Below are 26,691 nucleotides of genomic sequence, written 5' to 3' on the forward strand. Positions count from 1 at the left end.
CATGCAGTTCTACTAATTGTACATTATTTGAGAATTTTGAGCCGCCATGAATTGTTTGTTATCTCTGTTCTTGATTGAATCTAATTCAGGTCATTTTATGCTTTACTGAACATCACTGTTTTTTAGCTTGTCAATACCCATTGTATCTTTATTATTTTCATAGGTCTTGTTCCGTTTTTTATTGTTTTCCCCCATTTTACACTTCAAATTTTAAACAGCTTTAACAAGTCCTTTCAAGTTTATCTCATTATCTCTGTGACAGATATCTTGTATTGATATTAAGAGATCCATATGTATTTTGATTTTAATAAAGCTGATTTACATAAAAAAATAAAAATAAAAAATGGCACAGAATAGATCGTAGCTTTCTGTCAAGCAAACTCCAACCTCACTTATCAGCCCAACTTCTCAAGCCAGCTAACAAGTGTAGTCTTTAGGTTCAGAAGGAAGGCTGTGCACATTGCATGACAATGGAACTCCTTTATACGACAAGATGCAGAAAAGAAATTCAGACTTGACTATCTTCAGCCTCGTACTGTTGGTATTTTAGAAGATCACAACCCTGGCAGTGCCATGAATCCCTTGGGCAGCCAGTCACTAAAACATTAAAATTAATATGTAGATAAAGACCACTGAAGCAACGTCAGTCTAGGCTTCTCGTGAAGGACTAAAAGAATATATGAAGCTGCGAGGCCCAATAAAATGAGAATCGGAACTGTTTATGACATCACATATAGTCTGCGCAACGCAAGTACCTACTTTAAGTTAAAAAAATAGTCTCTTAAAGCCCAAACTTCCCAATTGAACTGCATTCTTTTGATTGTTCAACTTTCAGCTTTCAATGGTTCAAAGCACAGCCACTATTGACTAGCTTGCCGCCGACTAGCATCCTTTCCCAGCAGGCATCTTTCACGAGCCAGTCTGCGAGTAAAGGCAAACTTGCAAACCTTGCAGATGTAGATATGACTGACACATTGACAACATCTTGATAAATAACCAACTTACCAACAGGAGGCAAATTGTAGCACCTTGAACTTTCAGTGAGTTACCTGTGCCACACAAACAGATATTTTCAGTGAGCATATCCTGGTGCCACAGTCACAGATGACCGTAAATGTCACCAGTAAAATTACAGTCACCACCAGATGTCAATAGAGAACTCTTCTGAGCACACTGCAGCTGTAGAAGTCTGTGAGTCGTGTGCTTCGACCATCGGCACACTCGAGACTCATTTAACTCACAGTGTTTTTAGCGGGCTCAAACTTTCAGGGCTGCTTACCGAACAGCTCCAGTGTGTGCTCTGGCTCTCATTGAGACCTGCCAAGGAAACCTTCTAATTGGATTTTTCTTTGTGATGCCTGCCGCAATTGAGGAATTGTGGAGGAGGCTCAATAATGCAATGTTCACATTTTGGACTGGGTTTCTGAATGTAAGGTACGCCTCGTACATTGTTGCTGCCCAGGTTGTTACATGTCTGATAAGAGTTCATCTTTCAGAGCTGTATGCAAATGTATTTCGATCTAATGTTTAAAAGGAAAATGCTGGTGTCTACCATTTGAATAAGCTACTTTTGGGATTGACTCAAGACAATTGGTCTTGTCCATTTCTGGGCATCTTACAATTATGTGGGTTGCTTTTGTGGTAATGAAATGTCAACTTTTTTTGTTCCATTAACAACATGTTATGAGGAGATGCGGCCTAAGAGCAGGAGCTACCGACATTGGAATTGTGGAACCAAGTTGGAATCCTGGCATCAGCTTAACATCCGGTGATTCTAAGCATTTCTAAAGCGCCAGCTACTTCAAGGAGGTGTCCCAGCACTAGTGGAAGAGATCACTCTATGATGTTCAAAGACGGACATATTTAAAAATGGTTAATACCAGAATTAAAAAGAAACGTTTTCAGATTATTTCTAAATGCTGTTTCAGAAGGACAGTTTTTCAAAGCAAGTGGAAGTGCGTTTCACAACCTGGTAGCCAAAAAGGTGAAGGACCTGCCTACCCTTCTGGCTTTAAATATGCGTGGAGTTTAGATCAGTTTAAGATTGTTGGACTGCAATGAGTGCACCTGAGAAGAAAACTTCAAGTAGTGCCTAAGATAGAGAGGACCCTTTTGATTGAATACCCTGAAAGATATGGTGAGTTTACAAATCAGCCAGGCAGCAGCATTCTGGATGGTTTGCAGATGCTGTTTGAGAAAAGCCAGGAGTCCTAAGTATAAGCTATTACAATAGTCCAGCTTCGAAGTAATCATGGACAATTGTTTTACAACGTTCAACTGGAATGAAATGGAGCATCCTTCCCAAGGTCAAAAACATGAGGCAGATATTGCTTTAATCTAGTGCGCAAAAGTGAGCTCAGAATCTGTGGTTCTCCAGTATTGGTATCTTTCATAGATTCACATGCTTGACTCTTTCCCAGTTATTGAAGTGGGAGTCCCACGGTACAACTAGATAAGAAGTGCTATGTTAAACATAGCTTGGAAAGGCTATAAAATCTTTGCTTTAGTAACATAGCTCTATCATTCAAAAGAGGACAAACTCCAACCAATCAGGCTTCAGCACCCTATATAACACTCCACACAGAGGCTTCTGCCTCTCAAATTTTCACAAGTGTGAATATGCACAGTATCAAAGAGAAGGTGAGCCTCTCAGAAGAGAAAGGCGGCTCCTATGTGAAACTATGAAAGGTACCAATACTGGAAAACCACAGTTACAAGTAAGTAACTTATTTCCTTCAGTATTGGACCTTCATAGATTCACAAGCTTGAATCAGAATAAATTGCAGTTAAACAGCATAGCATATATATATATATATATATATATATATATATATATATATATATATATATGTCGCCACTAGGCACTTATAGATAGGAGCAAGTTTCTATAGAAAAAGTGTTTTTTACTTGCCTATATCTTTAGAGCCGGTTGACAAATCTTCACTATGTTTACCAAAAAAATACAACACTCAGGTCAGCTGCTGTCTGGAACACTTTGGGGTGATCCATCAAGCGAGCCGAAAAAAAGGGGAGTCACAAAACGTGTTTTTTCCATGTTAATTTCCATAGGGATTTTGAATAGGAATAGCGGCCGAACCACTGGATGGATTTACACCAATACATTTGGCAGAAATCTAGCTCCAGAAAGCAACCTTTTTGTGATTTGGTGTAAATCTGATCAGTAGTTTTCTAGTTAATTGAAAACCAAATTTGTATATATATATAGGGATGCAGATCCTCCTTGGATCCTCAACGGATTCTCCGCGGATTCTGAAGAAAAGCAAGCCCCACAGCCCCCCGGACCGCCACCTTCCCAGGGCAAATAGTATAATGTATGGGGTCTGTGTGCCCCCCCCCATGCCCAGGGGGCTGCCACATCCCTGAGGTGTATAGTATGGCGGGGCCCACAGCCCTGGGGACTGCCACCTCCCCGAGGCTAAATTAAACGATAGAGAGGGCCACTTGCCCCCCTTGTGGAGACATAGATGTCCTTGGGGACCCCCACCCCCCAGATCGGCTCCTGATACCTACTAAGGTGCCCACCTTTGGCAGGTAGTTGTTTGCTAACTATAACTTGCGCCTTCACCATGCACTACTAATTACCCCACAAATTACATCACTCATGACACCTTTGATAACATCATTAATGATATCAATGTATTATTTGAATTAAACGTTTTCACAAAAAACTGTGTATGGCAGAGACACGAGTTACCTTGGGGCATGGTAGGTGAATTTCTATGGTTTTGTGCCTGTAAAATGTGAACCTAACTATAATGTCCCTGTTTTCTTTAGTAATTTCTAAGGTTTTTTTGTATTCTGATTCCTAACTACAGCATCCCTGTAACCTTTGTTTTTTTCATTGAATTTATAGGTTTTTGTAACATCAAGTAAGATGCCCATCTCAATGCACAGTTGAGGGGGAGGCTTGATTGCATTGTGCTGGCCCACCCAAGCTTGCTCCTCCTGCCCCTCCCCTTGCCATCCATTGTTCAAGTCCAAGCCCCTGCTCCGTCATTACAGCCATGTGTGTCTGTCTTTCTGCCAATGCCCTTCCCATTTGCTCTTGACAGTTATCTTGCTGCCCCCATCTACCTCCTCCCCACCCTCTGTTGTCTGAGTCCATGCACCAGCCCCCTCCCTCCTTCACTGCATACTCCAATGTGTTGCCACTGCCCTCCATTTAGCTTGATGTTCCTGCCCACTCCTCATGCCGTCTGTTGCCCAATTCTATGCCCCATCATTGCCCTCCTGCTTAGCCTGTGTGTTTAGCTTGCTTCCCCTACCCTCCTTCCCCCTGCCCTCCTATGTCTGTGTGCTTTCTCCTGCTCTCTCCCTTTTGCCCACCCTGTTCCATGGACCTGCCACTGCCCCATCCTATCTACTCTGAGTGTTCTGTTGAGCTTCCACTGCCCCTACTGCCTGCCAAGCATGTTCAGATGTGTGACACCTGTCTCTGCCACCTCCACCCTACTTGTCCAAGTTCCATGTACCTATCCTCTGCCTCCTATACCCCATGGTCCATTTTGACGCCACTCCCTTCTGCCCTCCATGCTCTGTTGTGCTGTAACTGCTCCTCCTACCTGCCCTGCGTGGTCTGTTTTGAAACCCCTTACCCTGACCTCTCTTGTCTGTGTCCAGCTGCTACCCTTCCCTTCTGTCCTCCATGGCCCCTTGTACATGCCCCTGCCCCCTCTTCCTTGCCGTCAATGGCCATTATGCTGCTACTGACCCTCCAGCTTGCCATGCGTGGTCTTCTGTGCTGCAACAGCCTCTCTCACCTTTCCTGGTGTGGTCAGCTTGCTGCCCCTGACCCCCTCCCACCTTCTCTCTGTTGTCTGTGTGTATGCTATTATAGTCTCACTGTTGCCCTCCATGATGTGTTGTGCTTCCAGTGCCTATCACATCTGCCCTATGTGGCCATTTTGCTGCTCCTGCCCTGCCTACTTGCCCTCTGTCCTCTGTTTTCCATGAGCAGGCCCCTTTCCCCTCCCTCCTGCTTGTCTGGTCCATTGTTGTTCCCCTGCCCCCTTCCTCCTGCCCTTCATAGTGTGGTATGCTGCAACTGTCCCTCCTGTCTGTCCAATATGGTCAGGTTGCTGCCTTTGCCTTTTTCCCCTCTGCTCTCTGTTGTCCACGTGCATGGCCTTTTCCACTCCTATTGCTTTCCATGATCCACTGTGCTGCACTTCCATCCCACTTGCCCTGTGTGGTGCTTTGTGCTGCTGTAATCCCTAAGGACTGCCCTGTAAGGTCAGTTGGGTGCCCCTGCCCATCTCCCTCCTGCCGTCTGTTATATGAGTCCATGTCCCTACCCAACTCCTCTTGCTCTCCAGTTTGAACTTGATAGGAGACAAATTTTGAAAACAAAACTGGGGAATTAATTTTCCCTATTGACTTACATTGAAAAACATGAGATTTTAGGAAGGCAAGAGATAAAATAAAGCTCTTTTCGGCCTAAAAAGATCAGGAGTTTCCTGCCTCAATCAGGTCTGTTGGCATGTATGGTTGTACTGCCGCTGCAGCTTCCTTCTGCTCTCATTGGTCTGTTATATTGCCACAGTCTCTCTTGCCTGTCATCCATGGTTGGTTTGTTGCCTCTGCCCTCCTTTCCCATGCCCTCCATGGTCCGTTGTGCTGGCACAGCCCGTTCTGCCTACCCAGGGTAGTCAACTTGTTGCCTCTGCACCCTCCTCCCTGCCCTCAATTATCTCAGTCCATAGGTGCTCTCCACTAGGTTTTCCCTACTCATGGAGCAAACCATCTCCCCTGCAGAGTCTGGTTTCATTCTTCATGGGTCCACTTCTTTTAACTTATTGACAATATTTGCAGTACTGAACAGGATCTCTCCAATGACCCCCATGGTGGTGGCCCTGCTTGATGCCAAGAAGGTGTTCGACTCATTGGAGTGACCCTTCCTGAGAGCAGCGCTGTTAAAGCTGGGCCTTCCCCGCTGATCCATTTTATTAGTAATGCTCCTTTATTCCCTCTATAGCGCTCCTGTTGGATATGTGGGAGAATGCACTACGCTGGGGCACACTCCACCTGGTTAAAGCACATGTCTCACTGTGACAGGGTCAGTGAGGGCTACACGCAGTTACAACCACTTACCACTGGACCCAAAGATATCTGGCAACCTCTCTGAAACTATCTATTTACCTTGGGATCAGATGATTCGAATTAATCAACAAACCATAGGCATGTCATATATACTTATCAGCATAGCTCTGGTTGACTTTCAAATATCTCATGAACTCCTTGTGCTGTCAGTTTATTTCATGCTCTTCTTAGATCTTTGACCACCACAGTTTTTTTGCTCTTCACATCCCCTTATGGCAGACGTGCTATGTATCAAGTGGATAATTAATGTACCTTATGTCTTTTGCTCTTCTCTTCTTTTTCTGTATGTTCATTTTTCTGAAAAACGTTAATAAATACAGTTATAAAAAAAAGAAAAATCCAAGTCTGTGCTCCTGACCTTTCTGTATTTATTTCAAAAGTTGTGGCATGCCTGATGTCATTTTGCTGCACCCAAAACAGTAATACCTAAAGCATTTCCTTTAGAAATTATAAAAATGAGAGGGTCTTATTCCCAGTTATATTTAGGTTGTGGAGGATTGGTAACCCTGATACCTTTACGTAATTTACACATCACCTGATGGATACCAACAGAAACGTTACCTACCTGCTGATGACTAGCCGAAATGGCGGAACGGAAATTATTTACTGACCTGTAAGAAAGCCCTCCTGATGCTTTAAGTGACAGAAAATGTACAATGGCTGCTTCCACAGGATCCTCATGCCATTCCAAGCACCAAACCACCCAGCAGCTCTAGGCTGAAGCATATTGCTTACTGGTAGAGGGAACCCATTCTTGAATAATTAAATTTGCAGCCGCATCCAAAATCCCTGGCAAACACCACTGCTGCCTGAAAGCCTCCAAGCCATCAGGGACAACTGATCCGACACTAACATCGGGTGTAACTCACCCAGATGCCCCCAGAGTATGTCCTGGCTCCAAGGATGAAGTAGAGAAAAATTGCATGCCAATGACAACAGAATCGGATGCCAGGGCTGTGCTTTCCAAGCCGGCGTGACTAGAACCATTTCTGCCGCCTGACACTTCACCTGAGTTGCCACACTCTGAATCATGGCAAAGGAAGGAAAAACATAATTCAGAGATCCCGACCAATCCTGAAGAAAGGCATCCGTTGCTGTTGCCTACAGTTCAGGTCTCCAACTGAAGAACCTCTCCAGCTGACAGTTCAACCGAGACACAAAAAGGTTGATGTTGGAAGTCCCCCAACAGTCCTGGATCAGTTTGAACAACTGAGGATGCAATTGCCAATCACTGTGATCTATCAGATACCTGGAATTCCAGTCCGTGAACACATTGGACTGTCCCGGGATGTATTCTGCCACCAGGGAAATCTTGTGATCCAAGCAAAAATGCCAAAAATCTTTGCCCATTTCTGCAGGGAGTTTAGACTTGGTGCCCGCCAGCTTGTTGATGTATTGAACTGCTGAGATGTTGTCCATCCTCAGCAAAATGCAACAGGTCAGGTTTTTCGGGGATAGCGCTTAAATAGCGAAGGATCCTGCAAGAAGTTCCAGACTATTGATGTGCATAACTAGTTCTTGAAGGGACGATCTGCCTTGTGTAGATACATCTCCACACATGCACTCCAGCCCCATCGGCTGGCATCGGACTCTATGGTGACCTCCAACTGAGAGATGAAAATGGCCTTGCCGTTCCACCCATCGGCGTGCCCCTGCCAGCACTGAAGCTCTGCCTTGACTTCTGACGTCTTAGGAACTTGATGAGTGTAAGCCAACCCTTTCTGTAAATGTTGAATCTTGAGCCTCTGCAAGGCTCTGCAGAGGCTCAAGATTCATCATTTACTGCTTGAAAGGATGAAGTCAGTAGACCCACCTGCACCACCATCACTCGCAGAGACACCGTCTGCTTGGATAGGGCCAACTTCAATTCCTTCTTGATGTCTCGGACCTTGGACTTGGAAAGTAAGAGTAGTGCTCTTTTGGAATCCAGTAAAAAAAAAAAAAACTCAATGGATCAAGATGGGACCAGACTTGACTTGTCTTTGTTGATTACAAATCCCAAATCTTGTAATAGATGTACCCTCATTTGGAGATGATCGATCACCATCTCACAAGGCTGTGCCGTTATCAAAATGTCCTCCAGGTAAACAATCATGCACACCCCTTTTTTCTCAGGTGAGCTATCACTGATTTCATAACCTTGGTGAAGCACCAAGTGGTTGAGGACAGTCCAAAAGGCAGCACCAGATACTCGAGCCACCGATCCCTCAATCTGAACTGTAGGAAACATCTGGGAGAAGGAAAATTAGGTATGGACAGGTGAGTGTCTTTGATGGTCAAACAAACCATCCAATTGCCTTTCTAGAGAAGATTTCTGAAGGGATGGATCCCATCCATCTTGAAGTGCCTGTAAACAATCCAGAAATTGAAGTTGCGCAAATTCAACACTAGCCTGTGACCTCCTCCTTTCTTTTGCACCAAGAATATGTTGCTGCAGAAACCATGAGGATGAGGTTCACAAAATGTCAGTAGACGTTTCTGCAACAACTCTATTTTGGAATCCATAAAAGAGGCCTCTTGTTGGGAAAACCCAGTGGCATTGGGGGACACTGTTTAAATGGAGGCTGATGAAACTGCAGATGAAAACCTTGTACTGTCTGAAGAACCCGCGCATCGTGTGTCAGCTGCCTCCAGTTGTGACAAACAACCTGACTCTGCCCCCCAAAGGAACATGTCACAGGTTGCTGAGGCTTACCTGAGGAATTGCCAAGTTGGTAGTTTCCTCTTGAGCCTCTGCTGGATCTTGGCTTTCTGAATCGAGCTCAGGAGGGGAAAAAGGTTCCTCCTCTGGTTGAGTCCTCCCCGTTGACGTCCATTGAGAATGTGTCTGGGCACCTTAGAATGACTGACAACCTGGAAACGTGCCCTACCTCAGCTGGAACTGGTAAAAAGGTTTGCCTGAAACACCTTTTTTAGGGATGTGTGGGCCTTATCCAAGGCTGTAAACGTGTTGACATATTTACCTTTGTTTTTCCACAAACTTCCCCCCAAAGAAAAGACCGCCAAGGGTCTCACATCAGCAGAGGCCAATTAAGTGAGCTTAGGATCTATTCCATCGCTCTGTAGAAATGGCCTAATTATCATAGCCTAAGAGGCAAAACGCCAGCTGGGTCCACCCTGCCACAGTATCTGGGTCAATAGTCTCCTCTTTCTCTTTGGCTCACAGGAGCATCTCTAGGATCTTTGCCAGCGGACCCACTACATCTGGCAGTTTGTCTTGGCATGCTTTCCATGCCCTGACGATCTCCTTTTTTGGGTCCCTGGCGTACTTCCATAAGAAAGTTGTCATGCTGGGATCAACTTCTGGTGTGAGCGCCACCTTATCCAGCAAATCTGATCTGGGGCTGTGACAGGGGGTACCGTAATGATGACACGAAATCAGTGGTATATGGTGCACACAAAGTCTTTATTAAGTGGATGGGTGATTGTAGTTTATGTTTTCCGTAGTTCTGCCTTTGTACATAAGGTGTTCATTTGTCCTCTTCTTTCTTCCAGATGGGCTCTCAGGAGGCACATGTGGTGATGAAATAGAGACAGACTATGCTGAGTGGTATGATGAGTTTTTTTTCTTGTTATCTTTCTCTATTCTGTTTTCTCTGTCCTATCTTCTTTATTTCTCCTTCTCTCGTCTTTGGCTTTTCTCTCTCTCTATCTCTCTCTCTAGGTCCGTTCTCTCTGGCTTTCGTCTGAGCTCTTCTCTAGTCTTCAGAGGTTGTTTTGTTTCCCTGTCTTTTCCCTCTTTTACTTCATTCATTTAGGCTATTGCTCTACTATAATTGAGAACCTTCTTCGTCGTCCTTCTGTTTTTTTATATGGTAGTGTAGCTCCATGGAAAAACCATTGACCTAGGACAGTGTGACGCAAAACAAACAAAAAATTCATCTTCTGGGGTTTTATACAGGCATTAATGAAGGCTGAACCCAATGCCAAAACAACAACACACAAAACCAAAAAAATAAATATATACACTCGCCATAAAACAAACTTCTACTGGTTAATTCCCTTCCTTTTCTATTCCACTCCTACACCCCTCCATCTCACAGAAGACGTTAGGAACCTGCCTGTCCAGCTCCCGCCTCCTGCCCATCTCGTGGGGAAAACATAGCATAAGTCCCTAGCCCCAGGTACCTTCCGAGGCCACGCTCTCCCCAGAGCGTGGCCGGATCTCGGGTTGTTCTGCCTCCTGGCCCACCGCTGCGTCCTGGAGCGCCGCTGGTGGTCCCATGCTGCTGCTGCCTCCTGGAGCGCCACTGCTTCCTGGAGTGCCGCTGGTGGTCCCGGTGCTGTTGCTGCCTCTTGGACCACCGCTGCTCCCTGGAATGCCCCTTGTGGTCCCGGTGCTGTCCCTGCCTCTTGGAGCGCCGCTGCTCCCTGGAGTGCCGCTTTTCCCCTCTGTCTTCCTCTCTCTCCCCCGGTAACAGCGCAAAGGGCTTTTCCAAGCCCAATGGCACACGGAAGTGTATGCGGATAGGTTTCCAACCGGAGGGCATCCGGGTCAGGAACAACTTCAGCACTGGTGTCCCAGGGGTATGGCGGGATCGACCGGGACGGAGTCGACCCATCACATTCATCCCCCCTAGGATGTGGCTGATAGAGCCACTTATCTGAAGGATACCAGGACAGGCAGGACCCAGGAGAATGGTGAACCTGAAAGGAGAAAGATTGCAGTGACAGAAACCACCTGAGGACACAGGCGTTAGTATCCTTATGACAAGCCAACCAAGTCAAAGTAGCGTGATCAATAAGCAATGTAAAAGGACGCCCAGCCAAATAATACCGTAGGGACTATCCAGCCCACTTGATTGCCAGACACTCTTTCTCAAGGGTAGGATAATGGCGCTCACAGGGTAACAGTTTCCGGCTGATGTAGACGATAGGATGAAAAAATCCATTCCCATCTGTTTGAGAAAATACTGCACCCAAACCCAAATCAGAGCATCAATTTGGACCTGGAATGGTTACTGAAATCTGGACAAAAGAGAACTGGTTCAGAGGTTAAAAGAGTCTTCAGGTGCTCAAACCTTTGTGTCTTGACGTCAGAGAGAGATGAAATATGGTTGGGTTTATTCTTTCCCAACAAATCACTAAGCGGGGCAGCTATCTCAGAAAAAATGGGGTATAAACCGCCTGTAATACCCAACCATTCGAAAGGAAAGCCCGGATGTCTTTTTTCCGACCCGGAAGGGGCAGATTAGTAATAGCTTGTACCTTCTCAATTTGGGGTTAGACCTTCCCTTCCCCGATAATGTAACCAAGCTATTTAATGGTATTGTGACCCAACTTTTATTTCTCAGGGTTTGCAGTGAGGTGGGCTGTGTGAAGTGCTTGTAATACTTGGTTTAAATGGTTGAGATAGTCCTCCCAGGTAGAACTATAAATGACTATATCATCCAAGTATGCGGGCGCATATGCCTGAAAGGGATGTAGGATCATATCTATGAGACGTTGGAAAGTAGCTGGTGCCCTGTGGAGACCAAACGGTAGGACAGTGAAGTGATACAGACCGGAGGGTGTGGCGAAAGCCGTCTTTTCCCTATCTTTGTTTCTCAGGGGTATTTGCCAATAACCCTTCATTAAATCCAGGGTGGTCACATATGTAGCTTGTCCTAAACGTTCCACTAATTCATCAATCCGGGGCATGGGATATGAATCAAAGTGAGACAGAGCATTTACTTGCCTAAAATCAATGCAAAATCTGGTAGTCCCATCTGGCTTCGGAACTAGGACTATAGGGGAACACCATGGACTGGAGGAGGGCTCAATAATATCAGCGTCTAGCATATTCCTGACTTCCTGTTCCACCACTGTTGTTTAGCTTCTGGTATTCTATATGGTCATTGTCAGGCTACTTTATCCCCAATTGTACGTATATGGTGCTGGATCAAGTGGGTTCTGCCTGGGGTTTTAGAAAAAAAACATCTAAGCTAGCTAGGTCTAATTTTTCCAGTTGGTTCCTTTGCTCTACTGAGACTTTTTCACTCAGTTGGGGCATCTGTATTTCGGTAGGGGTGTTTACCTCTGTGGGATATACCGGAATGTCACCTTCACTTCCGGTGGCTATATACATATTTGTAGGGCCTCATTATTCTCATACCATGTTTTAAGCAGATTAATGTGTTAAATTTGTTCCCTACCCGACCCGTTGGGTATTTCAATCTTATATGTTGTGGGTGTGACTTGACCTAAGACCATATATGGCCCCTGCCATCGTGCCAACAGTTTATTTTTGCTAGTGGGTAAGAGTACCAACACCTTGTCTCCTATGTTCAGGCTACGTGGGCTACTGTGTGTGTCATAATGAGTTTTTTGTTTTGCTTGAGCCTCTCTCAACGTTTTATGAGCATCTTCCCAAATGGTATGTAAGTTCTCTCTGAGGTCTTTGGTATAAGTAAGGACGTCCTTTAGATCGTCCTGTGACTCCTTCATTGTTCAGCCAGCATTTCCAGTAAAGTACGCAGCTGTCTACCAAATAACAGTTCAACGGGACTGTGCCCAGTAGAGGACTGTATATGTGTTCGTAATGCATAGAGGACTAGGGTAATTGTTTTTGCAATCTCTTCCGGAGTCACTTATGATTTTCCTCAGCAATGTCTTAACAGTCTTATTATAGCGTTCCACTAGACCATCCATCTGGGGGTGGTACACTGAAGACCTAATTTGTTTTACCCCAAGGTTATGACATACCTTGGACATGAGCCTCGACATGAATGGCGTACCTTGATCGGTAAGAATCTCTTTAGGGAAACCTATGTGTGAAAAAAATTCTATCATGGCCTGAGTTATGGTTCTAGTGTTCATGCTGGCCAGCGGAATGGCCTCAGGACACCTGGTAGCATATTCTACTATAACTAACAAATATTGATGTCCCTTTATGGACAGGGTTAGAGGTCCCACCAAGTCCATTCCTACCCTGGAAAAAGGAACATCTATTATGGGTAGAGGTTGTAAAGGGACAGTTCGGTCGTGAGACGCGTTTATTAGTTGAAATTTTGGGCATACCTGGCAATGTTTTCGAATATCCCCATAGACTCCCTTCTGATACTATGCCTCTCTATCTCAGAGGATACGAAAGGAGCTTCCTTCCACTATGAGTTTGCTATATGGTTCTGATTGGCGGTATTCAGTAAGTGGGCAAAAGAGTCATAATTGGTTCCTATAATCATGTCCTCACCTAAGTCTGGCATTACACCTACGGCAAGGAACTCCTCTTGCCCTCTCCAATTAATCGAGACCGTAGCCACGGGATAGGTCTTCCGGTCTCCATGGACGCATGTTATTAACACTTGGGCATTTTGGGCCCACTGAACTGGCTGTACATAGTTTTGTTTAACACACTCTGGCTACACCCGGAGTCAATAAGAACGTTCCTTTCTTCCTTATTAAGCCACATCGACATAGTACATTTCGCTATGTTGTGTCCCAACCATAAAATCCGACCCTTCATCATGTCTATTTCCATAGGTTCTTCTGGTTCTTTTTTTAATGGACAGTGCTGGGCTATATGGCCCCACTCTGAGCAATGAAAACATTGGGGACCTGTCATGACTTCTCTAGAAGGGGTAGGATGAGAGATGCTGGCACTATCAGTACCGGAACTTGCTGTTGGTTTGGTATATAGGGGCTTGGAAGCAAAACAAAAAATATACAATCACCACAAAACAACTTCTACTGGTCAATTCCCTTCCTTTTCTCTTCCACTCCTACCCCCCTCCAGCTCACAGAAGACGTTAGGAACCTGCCTATCCCGCTCCCACCTCCTGCCCATCTTGTGGGGAAAACATAAGATAAGTCCCAAGCCCCACGTACCTGCCAATGCCACGCTCTCCCCAGAGCATGGCCGGATCTCGGGTTGTTCTGCCTCCTGGCCCGCCGCTGCGTCCTGGTACGCTCCTGGTGGTCCCAGTGCTGCTGCTGCCTCCTGGAGCGCCGCTGCTTCCTGGAGTGCCGCTGGTGGTCCTGGTGCTGTTACTGCCTCTTGAAGCGCCGCTGCTCTCTGGAATGCCACTTTTTCCTCTGTCTTCCTCTCTCCCCAGATGACGCTGCAAAGGGCTTTTCCACGGTACACGGATAGGTTCCTGACCGGATGGCATCCGGGTCAGGAACAACGACGGCACTGGTGCCCCAGGGATATGGCGGGATCAACCGGGATGGAGTAAACCCGTCACAGGGGCATTCTGCCCTCAGACAGTTATGCATTTCCTTATCAAAAGCTTTAGGTGTTATACCATGAAGGTAGTTCGCCAGTGCTCTTTCTGGGACCCAGTCTGATGACCTGGGGTGGACAATGTCCCCTGGGTTAAAGGTGAACGCTGCTGGAGGAGAGCTAGTTGGAGAAAGGGAACTGTGCTAATTATATGGTTTAAAACATTGGTAACAATACAGACATTTGAGGTGAGCAAATCTAGAGTGTCGCTGGTGTTGTAGGGTGATGTATACTGGAGTTGCTCTCCCCCTAAATTTGGGAGCTACCCAGAGATCTCTCTTCTCTTTTGCGCGCTTTTATTGAGGACACTTTTGTTTTGCTACTATATATATATATTCATTAAAGTGCATTTTTCCCCTACATTTAAGCTTTAGTTTCCAGCTGTAGATCATTATTTAGAAGGTGCTATGTTTTATATTGGTCCCAAGATGGTTGCCAGCATCTCATGGTTGAAGTGCTGGCAGCCAATTAGATCACACCATGAGATCTGTGCTTAGGCTCTGCCCAGATATCTATCTTTGTTTTTCCTTTAATATCTCAAACACTACTGAACAGATTTGCAAAAAATAACACAAAGGGCTCTGTCTGGACCAAGAGCTACATTTCTGCCAAATTTGGTGTACATCCATCACATGGTTTGGGCTGCAGTCATGTTTAAATTCCCTAAGGGAAATTGTATGAGGAAAAATCATTTTGGGACCCCTCTTTTTCTCTGTCCCCTTCTCACGAATAACCCTGAAACTTTCAAGACAACAACTGAAATGAGTACTGTACTAATTTTGAAAATTTAGTGAATATTCATCAGACAGCGCCAAAGTTATTGGCAAAACAATAAAATATTTTCCTATGGAAACTCGGTCCCAACTAATACTACCTACAGGCGACCGCCAGTAGGTAATATATATGTGTTATGCGGGAGATTGGCTGCAGTGCCAAACCACCTACCATGCATGGTATTTGTCACAGGGTTGGCTGCACGCGGAGGGTTGAGCACAGGGCCTTTGGCCCTCCCTCTGATGCAGGAATGATGCAGGCACCAGCTGTGCCCATAAGTGGTTTATAGTGCCTTTAAGAAATCTGTCACACTGTGTTTCGGCTGCTACAAAAGGCCTTGATCATATAATGACTGCACTTCATCTAGTCCACCTTTAGTACCAGGCATCATCATAGAAAATGAAAACATACTGAAATTACCTATTGCCCATACCATGCACCTTAAAACCTCAAAACCACATAATCCAAATTCCTAATTACTGAAACTATATAGTACTTTTAATTCATGTACATAACTTATTTCATTCGATTCTACATACTCAAAAAAAATTCAAATGCATTTAATTCAATTTTATGAACTCTTAAAACAAGTCCAATTACATTCATTCATAACGAAGAACAGAAAACAAAAACTTCTTTCTTTTGCACCGCTGTGGTCACAATGTCTTTAATTGTTCACACAGTCTCCAGGGCAAGTGATGTTCCACCCCGTATTTTACACTAATAAATATCACATGTTAGTGTGCCCTGTCGTCAGATGTTTATGTCACAATTTTTCTGACTTTCTTCTGTACGCCAATTGCCCCCAAGTAGGCCAAATTGTATTTAGTTTCCTTATCATACGGATACCCTCTTGTACAGACAATTATGCCGAAGTGGGAAAAATAATTTCCCTCAGGTTCACATGCTACTCCAGTGTTTGGTCCAACATTACGCTTCCCCTAAGTTGCTCATTGTGGTGGAACATCCACCCTTACAATATAATACTGTGATAACTGGGTATGGTTCTGGACTGATGAGACCAGCTCTCTCATCTGTCGTTTTCTTTTACTGACCTAGACTGTGGTCATGGCTAATTAATTTTATATTTTGGCTTTTTTCCCCCATTGCCTCAGTTACCCACTGCTATAAAAATTGAAGATAAGTTTAAAAGCAGCCCTTATTATTACATATCCCTTATTACAGCAGGGAGGCGTAAAGCTCCTCTTCAGTATTGAATCCATTAGGGGCTTTAGAATCCAATGAGAAAATATATTTAGGCCCTCATTACAACATTGGCGGTAAAAGCCACTTACCGCCGTGCAGAAGACTGACAACACACCGCCGCGGCAGCGGAAATCCGCCACAGCTATTATAACCCACAGCACGGAATCTGCCAAAATTCAGACACCCACACAAGTCCGCCACACCAAAGGTCAGTGATAAACTGGTGAAAACAAATCCTCCACCGTCACACCAACAGAAATACGCCAACACTATCACGACCCACGAATCCACGTGGCGGTCTTTTAACCGCAGTATTCCATTGGCGGTACACACCGCCGCGCTCAAAATACACACACATATACAAAACACTACCACATTGGACAATTCGGAATACACACACCTGATATACATACACACACCACTCCCACACACCCAATACAATATAAAACACACACCCACATCACCCACAAACCCCTACGACCACAATTACTGAGAGAAGGCCAGAGAGAGACACCACCATCAACAATACTAGCATCCACAGGCACACAACACCATCACCCACATAACTTCTACGCACCTCACACTACACACCACTAAATATCAGCACACTTATCACCCCACACACCACCCCACACATCACCTACACCACCACATGGAACGGCAAAGACACCCTAGGTTCTCGGAGGAGGAGCTCAGGGTCATGGTGGAGGAAATCGTCCGGGTAGAGCCACAGCTATTCGGAGCACAGGTGCAGCACACCTCCATAGCTAGGAAGATGGAGCTATGGTGAAGAATAGTGGACAGGGTCAACGCAGTGGGACAGCACCAAAGAAATTGGGAGGACATCAGGAAGAAGAGGAATGACCTACGGGGGAAGATGCATTCCGTGGCCCCACCTCCTCCCCCACAACTAACAACATGGGAGGAGCAGGTCTTGGCGATTCTGCCTCCTGAGGGCCTCGTAGGAGTAGGTGGAGGAATGGACTCTGGTAAGTCAAGTCTTAACTATTACATCCCCCACCCTACCTGCATGCCAGCACATGCCCCCACCCTCACCCCCATCACTCTAACTCCTCACAAATGTCCCAACATCACAAACCACACGTCCTAACACCAAGCCCTGCATGCAACAACAAAGCATGGACACCCATCACTAAAGCATGCCCACTGCACATACCCATACACCGCCCTAAACCATCATCACACAAGGTCGCACACAGGAATGCAAGCACTGGGGTACACGGTCACCCACCCATTGCTCACCATGGCACACACAAATGTAATAAATATCATTTTATGCCCCTGCAGGACCGCTACCTAACGTCAGCAGACAGGAGGGTCCACACATGTCCACACCACCAACAGAAGAAACCCACAGTGATGACAGCACCTCTGTCCAACTGGATCTAGATGACCAGCCCGGCCCATCAGTGACCTCTGGATAGTCGGTTCCCCTCACCCAGTCACAGGCCACCACAGACCTTCCCCCCTCTGGAAACACCAGCACAGCACCCTCCCAGCAGGCCCATACCTCCGTCCCCAGGACATGTCAATCAGCAGTGTGTCCACCACTACAGGGAACCCAGGCTAATCCACCACCCCAACAACAAGGACCTAGGGGCCGTGGTAGTGGGCACACGGTCCAGGGGACGGAGGCCCAGGAACACAGGGGAACTGGGAGGGCTGCTGTGCGACAGGGGGTGGACAGGCCCAGGGAACCCACTCTCCACAAGGCCCTCTCCAACATCATGGGAGCCTACCACCACTCCCAGGAGACGATGGCAACGGTACTGGCCAAGTTTCAGGAGACCCAGCGCCTGCAGGAGGAGCACTATTCGGGCTTCAGGGAGGAACTCAGAGCTATCAATTCCACCCTGGGCACCATCGTAGGGGTGCTGAAGGAAGTACTCAACACCAGGAGGGACACTGTGGCACTACAAGGGACCCCTGACACTAGCATGAACGATGAACTGCCCACACCTCCGCCGGCACTAGTGGACAGGAGGCACCGCCACAGGACCACCACACCAGCACCCCACCCCCTGCAGAGGGAGAACCACCTCGCAAATGGTCCCTGAGATCCAGGACAAAGACAGAGGATGAGGCCAAGACCCCCGCCAAGAAATGAGACAACCCTGAATGTCATCCTACTGTCCCACTTTGTCTCCCTGTCCATCCTTAAACTGCCCCAGCTCCACTTCCTATGCCCATTAGGGCAGTGCACCTGTGAGACTAATAGACTGGACTCTGCCATGGACATTCCTCCACCCCTCACCATTTTGCTACCCCCTCCAATATTGAGCACTTAAATAAACACCCTTAAAGCACAAAAGAATCTGGAGTCAGTCTGTGATTTCGGAATAGTGTATTAGCAAGTACTGTGGCAAAAAGCTCTTTCATTTGTAATGTCAGCATACCTATGTCACACAGCTGTAGTCCATGAGGAATCAAAGCAGATGTCACACATTGGGACCCACATCTGTGAAATCGCAAGGGAAAGTGACAACGCAGTGACAATACACTGGGTGAAAACGACAGACAGTAGAGAGGTAGTAGTGTTTAAGTACATGTAGTAGGCAGGTTTGTATTCTTACCTGTGTTTCACTGGAAATATTGCTGGATCACTGAGTCACTGTTGTCCATGTCTTCTTCTGCTTCCTCGTCTTCACTGTCCACAGGCTCCACAGCTGCAAAAACACCGCCATTTGGACCATCCTCCAGCAGAAAAGGCACCTGTTGTCTCAAAGCCAAGTTGTGAAGCATACAGCAGGCCACGATGATCTGGCACACCTTCTTTGGTGAGTAGAATAGGGATCCACCTGTCATATGGAGGCACCTGAACCTGGCCTTCAGGAGGCCGAAGGTCCGCTCGATCACCCTCCTAGTTCGCCCATGGGCCTCATTGTAGCGTTCCTCTGCCCTTGTCCTGGGATTCCTCACTGGGGTCAGTAGCCATGACAGGTTGGGGTAACCAGTCACCTGCAAATGGTGAGGGCAACTGTTAGACACACACTAACCTATAGGGATATCCCCAGACCCAGACAACCATTCCCACTGTCTTGCTTCCAGGTGCTCACCTAATAGCCACACACAGTGCCTCTGGAGTTGACCCATCACATAAGGGATGCTGCTATTCCGCAGGATGTAGGCATCATGCACTGAGCCAGGGAACTTAGCATTCACATGGGAGATGTACTGGTCTGCCAAACATACCATCTGTACATTCATCGAATAATAACTCATCCGGTTTCTGTACACCTGTTCACTCCTATGGGGGGGTACCAAAGCCACATGTGTCCCATCAATGGCACCTATGATGTTGGGGATATGTCCCAGGGCATAGAAATCACTTTCACTGTAGGCAAATCCTCCACCTGAGGGAAAACGATGTAGCTCCGCACGTGTTTCAGCAGGGCAGACAACACTCTGGACAACATGTTGGAAAACATAGGCTGGGACATCCCTGATGCTATGGCCACTGTTGTTTGAAATGACCCACTAGCAAGGAAATGGAGCACTGACAGAACCTGCACTGAGGGGGGGATTCCAGTGCGATGGTGGATAGCTGACATCAGGTCTGGCTCCAACTGGGTACACAGTTCCTGGATTGTGGCACGGTCAAGCCTGTAGGTGATGATCACATGTCTTTCCTCCATTGTCGACAGATCCACCAATGGTCGGTACACCAGAGGATGCCGCCATCTCCTCACATGTCCCAGCGGACGGTGCCTATGAAGGACAACAGCGAGCACAGAGTCAAACAACTCAGAGGTACGTACCCACAGCTTACACAGAACACTAATCATAATCTAAAAAGTGGCCTGTATGTGTGTTGAGTCTAGGCCTAGGTATGTGTGACGCAGTTAAAAATTAAGCCATGTGGGCACCTGAAATGGCGGCTGCCTGACCTGTGAAGTGGGACAATTGGATGTGAGGTAACTGCGCTGGCGTTGTACACCGTCTCGGTAGGCGGTCGAAGACCGCAGCACAATGCTGCATTGGTTAACATTGGACCCTATGGGTCCCAGGAGCCAATGACGATGTACGTCGGCGATGACGGTACGCACCGCCACGGACGTGACCGCCATTTTCTATCTGTTCACTCACTCGATACCTGATCTTCGACAGGAGAGGATCTACACTGCAAGTGCTGCTGTGACCTCGGTCTGGAAGAGACAATGGCTCGTGCGTCTGGGGAAAGGGCCCCTGCCTTCACATCGGAGGAGTTGGAGAAGCTTGTGGATTGGGTCCTCCCCCAGTACACGCTACTCTACGGTCCTCCAGACAAACAGGTAAGTACACAGGGAGCATGTTGTATGGGCTATGCCTGTGTGGAGAGGACTGGATGTAAGAAGGAAGGGGGCAAAGTGCTACGTGCATGAAAGACGGTGAATGCATGTGCCACGTGGCAAGGGTAGGGATGGGGGCCAATGACTGTGATGGTGCAGTTGGTAATAAGTTTCTCTTCCCCCTGTACAAATCATGTAGGTCAGCGTCCACCAGGAAATATATAATTGGCGTGCCATTGCCAAGGACGTCCGGACACTGGGGGTCTACCACAGACGGAGCACTCACTGCCGGAAAAGATGGGAGGACATTCGCCGCTGGAGCAAGAAAAGGCGGAGGCTCAGCTGGGGATGGCCTCCCAATGTGGGAGGGGTGCCCATCACACCATGACCCCCCTGATGTTCAGGATCCTGGCGGTGGCATACCCAGAGTTGGATGGGCGCTTGAGGGCATCACAGCAGCCACAAGGGGGTGAGTACACTCTCATCCTGCTGATTTAGCGCGCAGTGGAGGGGTCTGGGTGGGAGAAGTGGGCTGTGGGTTTCCCTAGGCCAGGGTGAGTTCCGTAGGCAAGGTCCTTCTGTAAGGCAGGCCATGTGACACCCCACCGCACCTCTGTGGAGTGCCAAGTACACCTAGTCATGCCCCTGTGTCATCCATGTGTGCAGATGTCGCCCATAGCCTAGTAGGCCATTTCCCAGGAATTGAACAGTGGAGGCCAACAGCACGGCGTAGTGCAGGGGGCTTGTGTGTCTGTCGTGTCCGCCAACGGTAGCGGTAATGCATGCACTCAACATGTCTTTCTTCTGTCGTCCCCCCCTTTTTGTGGTCTCCCTGTTCTTGTGTGCATTAGCATCATCAGGAGGAGGAGCAGTGGCACCGGAACATGAGGGGGCTGCATCCCACATGGCCACAGAGGGCCACACTATGGAATCGGACTTCACCAGTGGGACGGAGGGCGAGGGGAGCTCCACGGCGGGGACAGGAGCTGAGACCAGCGACACGGACACGTCCTCTGATGGGAACTCCCTTCTGGTGGCGGCAACATTTGTGCCCCCCCCATCTACAGGTACAGCCGCCACCCCCCCTTCTACGCCACCCCCCCTTCTAGCACTGCCCTCCCAGCAGCCCCTCAGCCTTTGCCCCGTGCCCGCTCACCCGGGGACAGCCAGCACAAGCCCCTCAGGGACAGAGAGGACCGCCAGCACAAGCCCCGCTGGGCTAGAGAGGACCGCCAGCACAAGCCCCGCTGGGACAGAGAGGACCGCCAGCACAAGCCCAGCTAGGCCATGAAGGACCGCCAGCAGCTGAGTCACTGCAAAGGAGCCCGCCGCTCCAAGCACCGCTGAACAGGGCACCGCCGTCTCAAGCACAGCTGGGACAGAGAGGACCGCCAGCACAAGCCCCGCTGGGCTAGAGAGGACCGCCAGCACAAGCCCCTCTGGGCCATGAAGGAGCTCCAGCAGCTGAGTCACTGTAAAGGAGCCCGCCGTTCCAAGCAACGCCGTCTCAAGAACCGCTGAACAGGGCACCGCCATCTCAAGCACCGCTGAACAGGGCACTGCCGCCTCAAGCACTGCTGAACAGGGCACCGCCGTCTCAAGCACCACTGAACAGGGCACCGCCGTCTCAAGCACCGCTGAACAGGACACCGCCGTCTCAAGCACCGCTGAACAGGGCACCGCCGTCTCGAGCAACGCTGAACAGGGCACCGCCATCTCAAGCACCGCTGAACAGTGGACCGCCGCCTCAAGCAACGCAGGCCCATGAGCGCCAAGGGCACTGACGCTACTGAGTCCGTCACGGGCAGAATGAAGCACTCCATGCCCATGCCCCCTCCAGAAGCAGTGGAAAATGACATCCACTACCTCTGTCCTTGGCAGGATGAAGCATTCTGGGAACAAAGCCCCTCCAGAACCAGTGGAGAGATCCATCCACTACCTCTGTCCTTAGCAGGATGAAGCACTCTGGGCACAAGGCCCCCTCCAGAACCAGTGGAGAGATCCATCCACCACCTCTGTCCTTAGCAGGATGAAGCACTCTGGGCACAAGGCCCCCTCCAGAACCAGTGGAGAATGACATCCACTACCTCAGTCCTTGGCAGGATGAAGCACTCTGGGCACCAAGCCCCCTCCAGAACCAGTGGAGAGATCCATCCACCACCTCTGTCCTTAGCAGGATGAAGCACTCTGGGCACAATGCCCCCTCCAGAACCAGTGGAGAGATCCATCCACTACCTCTGTCCTTGGCAGGATGAAGCACTCTGGGCACAAGGCCCCCTCCAGAACCAGTGGAGAATGATATCCACTACCTCAGTCCTTGGCAGGATGAAGCACTCTGGACACAAGGCCCTCTCCAGAACTAGTGGAGAATGACATCCACTACCTCTGTCCTTAGCAGGATGAAGCACTCTGGGCACAATGCCCCCTCCAGAGCCAGTGGAGAATTACATCCACTACCTCAGTCCTTGGCAGGATGAAGCACTCTGGGCACAATGCCCCCTCCAGAACCAGTGGAGAGATCCATCCACTACCTCTGTCCTTAGCAGGATGAAGCACTCTGGGCACAATGCCCCCTCCAGAACCAGTGGAGAATGACATCCACTACCTCAGTCCTTGGCAGGATGAAGCACTCTGGGCACAAGGCCCCCTCCAGAACCAGTGGAGAGATCCATCCACCACCTCTGTCCTTAGCAGGATGAAGCACTCTGGGCACAAGGCCCCCTCCAGAACCAGTGGAGAATGACATCCACTACCTCAGTCCTTGGCAGGATGAAGCACTCTGGGCACCAAGCCCCCTCCAGAACCAGTGGAGAGATCCATCCACTACCTCTGTCCTTAGCAGGATGAAGCACTCTGGGCACAATGCCCCCTCCAGAACCAGTGGAGAGATCCATCCACTACCTCTGTCCTTGGCAGGATGAAGCACTCTGGGCACAATGCCCCCTCCAGAACCAGTGGAGAATGATATCCACTACCTCAGTCCTTGGCAGGATGAAGCACTCTGGACACCAGGTCCTCTCCAGAACTAGTGGAGAATGACATCCACTACCTCTGTCCTTAGCCGGATGAAGCACTCTGGGCACAATGCCCCTCCAGAGCCAGTGGAGAATTACATCCACTACCTCAGTCCTTGGCAGGATGAAGCCCTCTGGGCACAATGCCCCCTCCAGAACCAGTGGAGAGATCCATCCACTACCTCTGTCCTTGGCAGGATGAAGCACTCTGGGCACAATGCCCCCTCCAGAACCAGTGGAGAATGACATCCACTACCTCAGTCCTTGGCAGGATGAAGCACTCTGGGCACAATTCCCCCTCCAGAACCAGTGGAGAGATCCATCCACTACCTCTGTCCTTAGCAAGATGAAGCACTCTGGGCACAATGCCGCCTCCAGAACCAGTGGAGAGGTCCATCCACTACCTCTGTCGTTAGCAGGATGAAGCACTCTGGGCACAATGCCACCTCCAGAACCAGTGGAGAATGACATCCACTACCTCTGTCCTTAGCAGGATGAAGCACTCTGGGCACAATGCCCCCTCCAGAACCAGTGGAGAATGACATCCACTACCTCAGTCCTTGGCGGGATGAAGTACTCTGGGCACAATGCCCCCTCCAGAACCAGTGGAGAGATCTATCCACAACCTCTGTCCTTAGCAGGATGAAGCACTCTGGGCACAATGCCGCCCTGTTTGTCTGGACCGCCGTGGCGGTTGGAGTGTTAAAGTGGCTGTCTTTGTTGGCGGTTTCCGCCACTGTCGTAATTGCAATTTTTTTACCGCCGGCCTGTTGGCGGTCTTCCTGCCGCTTTAACACCAACCGCTAGGGTTGTAATGACGACCTTAGTCTCCAATTTTCTTAAATGGGATTCTCTGTCACCCCAACTTCTGTTTCTTGGCACTGCATCTATTATTACAAATTATTGTATGCTGGATGCATGGCTATTGTGGAACTGCACACAATTCCTTGCCACGCGGTTCATGCGGTCCTAGTTTACTATGGTCCACATGTACTGAAGTATGCGTTTATGTACCTGTAGCACTGTACTTCCCTAATACCTCAACTCGCAATCACATGCAGGACATGAACTGCATATTCTGTTTTGTAGTTAAAATTACCTATAATTCTGAATGGTTTGTCTTGAAAAGGCGTTTGATATTCCTTGCAGTTCACCCCAATTAAACATGTCTTGTATCTCATACATTTGAAGAACCCCTCCGTGGGAGCAAGTCAAAGTTTTGGTTGGACTGCCTCTGGACTATTTCTAACCAGAAGATCCCCCTTAGCATAGGCTCTGCGAAGGACTGGGACTATTTGAGGAGACTTCAGCACCAATGTACCAATCACTGGGTCTGATTTTATAATGTGCTAATTCCTCCCTACCAGGGCTCGTATGTCATTATCCTACACACTATAAGTCATAACTATTCTGATTTGGGATTTCTTTTGTTGTTTTCTTTCCCGCATGAATAGGATACTATCCCTACTGTTATTCTTTACCACTTTCTGTGTTTTCTTCAACAATTCTGCACTATAACCACACTTTGTTGCAGGAAATTTCCTGCCATTTCCTGTTGACAGACTTTTGCATCTTGCTCATCACTATAGTTATGCTTAGTGCGTAACCTTTCCCCATACAAGATGCTAGCAATCAAATGTTTAGGGTGAAAACTGGGGGCATGTAATATAGTATTGCCTGCAGTTTCTTACCTGTACAACTTGGTCCCATGTTTGTTATTCCTGCAAAAGACATCCAAATCTAGGAAGTTCACACTCAACTTGCTGATCTGGCATGTGAAATGCAGATTTAACCCATTTCTATCAATGTTTTTCACAATACCATGTGCACTCTCCATAGATCCCCGCCACACCACAAACAAATCATCTATATCGCAACTGAACTTCTGTATGGTTTTCCCATATATAAAACCTACTGGCGCTTGCCAGTAGGTAGTTATAGTTAGAATTTAGATTCCTTAGAAGATCATTTTTTGTTTTGCCAATAACTTTGGCTCAGTTTGACAAATCTTCACGAAACGTTCAAACTAGATTGCTACCCACTGCAGCTGCGGTCTTGAAAATTTTGAAGGGATTTGTCAAGTGGGGACCAAGAAAAATGGGGGTCCGAAAATGTGTTTTCCCTATGCAATTACCCATAGGAATTTTGAACACAGCTAAAGCCTGAAACGTTGGACGGTATTAAACCAAATTTAGCAGAAAGGTAGCTCTTGGCCCAGAAAGAGCCCTTTTTCTATTTTGTATAAATCCTTTTAGTAGTTTTAGAGAAATTAGCTGACAATCATATTTGTATACCTTGGGACGCGGATCCTCCGTGGATCTGACAGTCCCTGTGCTGAAATCTGATTGGCTGCCAACTCTGTAACCAAGAAGTGCTGGCAGTTTAAACAAACATTTGCAATGCAACGGGTCTCGCGTTTGCTCATGTTAGAGCTGATCGCGTTGTAAACTCCTAACCCGACTTTTCATCAATCGGCAAAAGTGCTTTTATGTACTTAACCCGAAAAAGTGAAATTAACTGTGTAAAGCGCTCGACTTCTGCCAAGCGAAATCGCGCCAGGAAAATAGAGAAAAAGTAGTCCACGAGCCGGACAGAAAACAGCGAGCCTCGCATGTTTTCGGTACTTGGTCGCTGCGCTCGAGGAGGGCTAACCACCGGAAAAGGCATGACGTGTGCATGCCTTCCACTAATGAAAGCAAGCAGATTTTACTAGGCAAGCCCATGAACCAATCAAACACACTGACATGACGTGGACAGGGCTCTGAGCCCTTTTCTAATAACTAAAGCGTCTCCCTGCGATACGCATGCGCGAGCGCACGCTACGAATGCTCGACCCTAAAAACACCTAAAAATAAAGAAAAGGGAGCAGGGTAGGAGTTTTTTGCCATGAAATAGCGCTGGTGAAATTGTTGCTCGAGAATATGCAACCTTTTATATTGGCAATTGCATCCGGTTGTGTGCAGGTTAATTTAAGTGGACATTAAGTTATTAGAAGCAGAAGACGTTTCTTTGTATACTTTTTAGAAAATTAGGAAGATGACATTTTTTGAAAATCACCGAAATAATTACCTACAATACTGGATTC

The sequence above is a fragment of the Pleurodeles waltl genome, chromosome 12 (assembly GCF_031143425.1).
Source record: "Pleurodeles waltl isolate 20211129_DDA chromosome 12, aPleWal1.hap1.20221129, whole genome shotgun sequence".
Classification (NCBI taxonomy): domain Eukaryota; kingdom Metazoa; phylum Chordata; class Amphibia; order Caudata; family Salamandridae; genus Pleurodeles; species Pleurodeles waltl.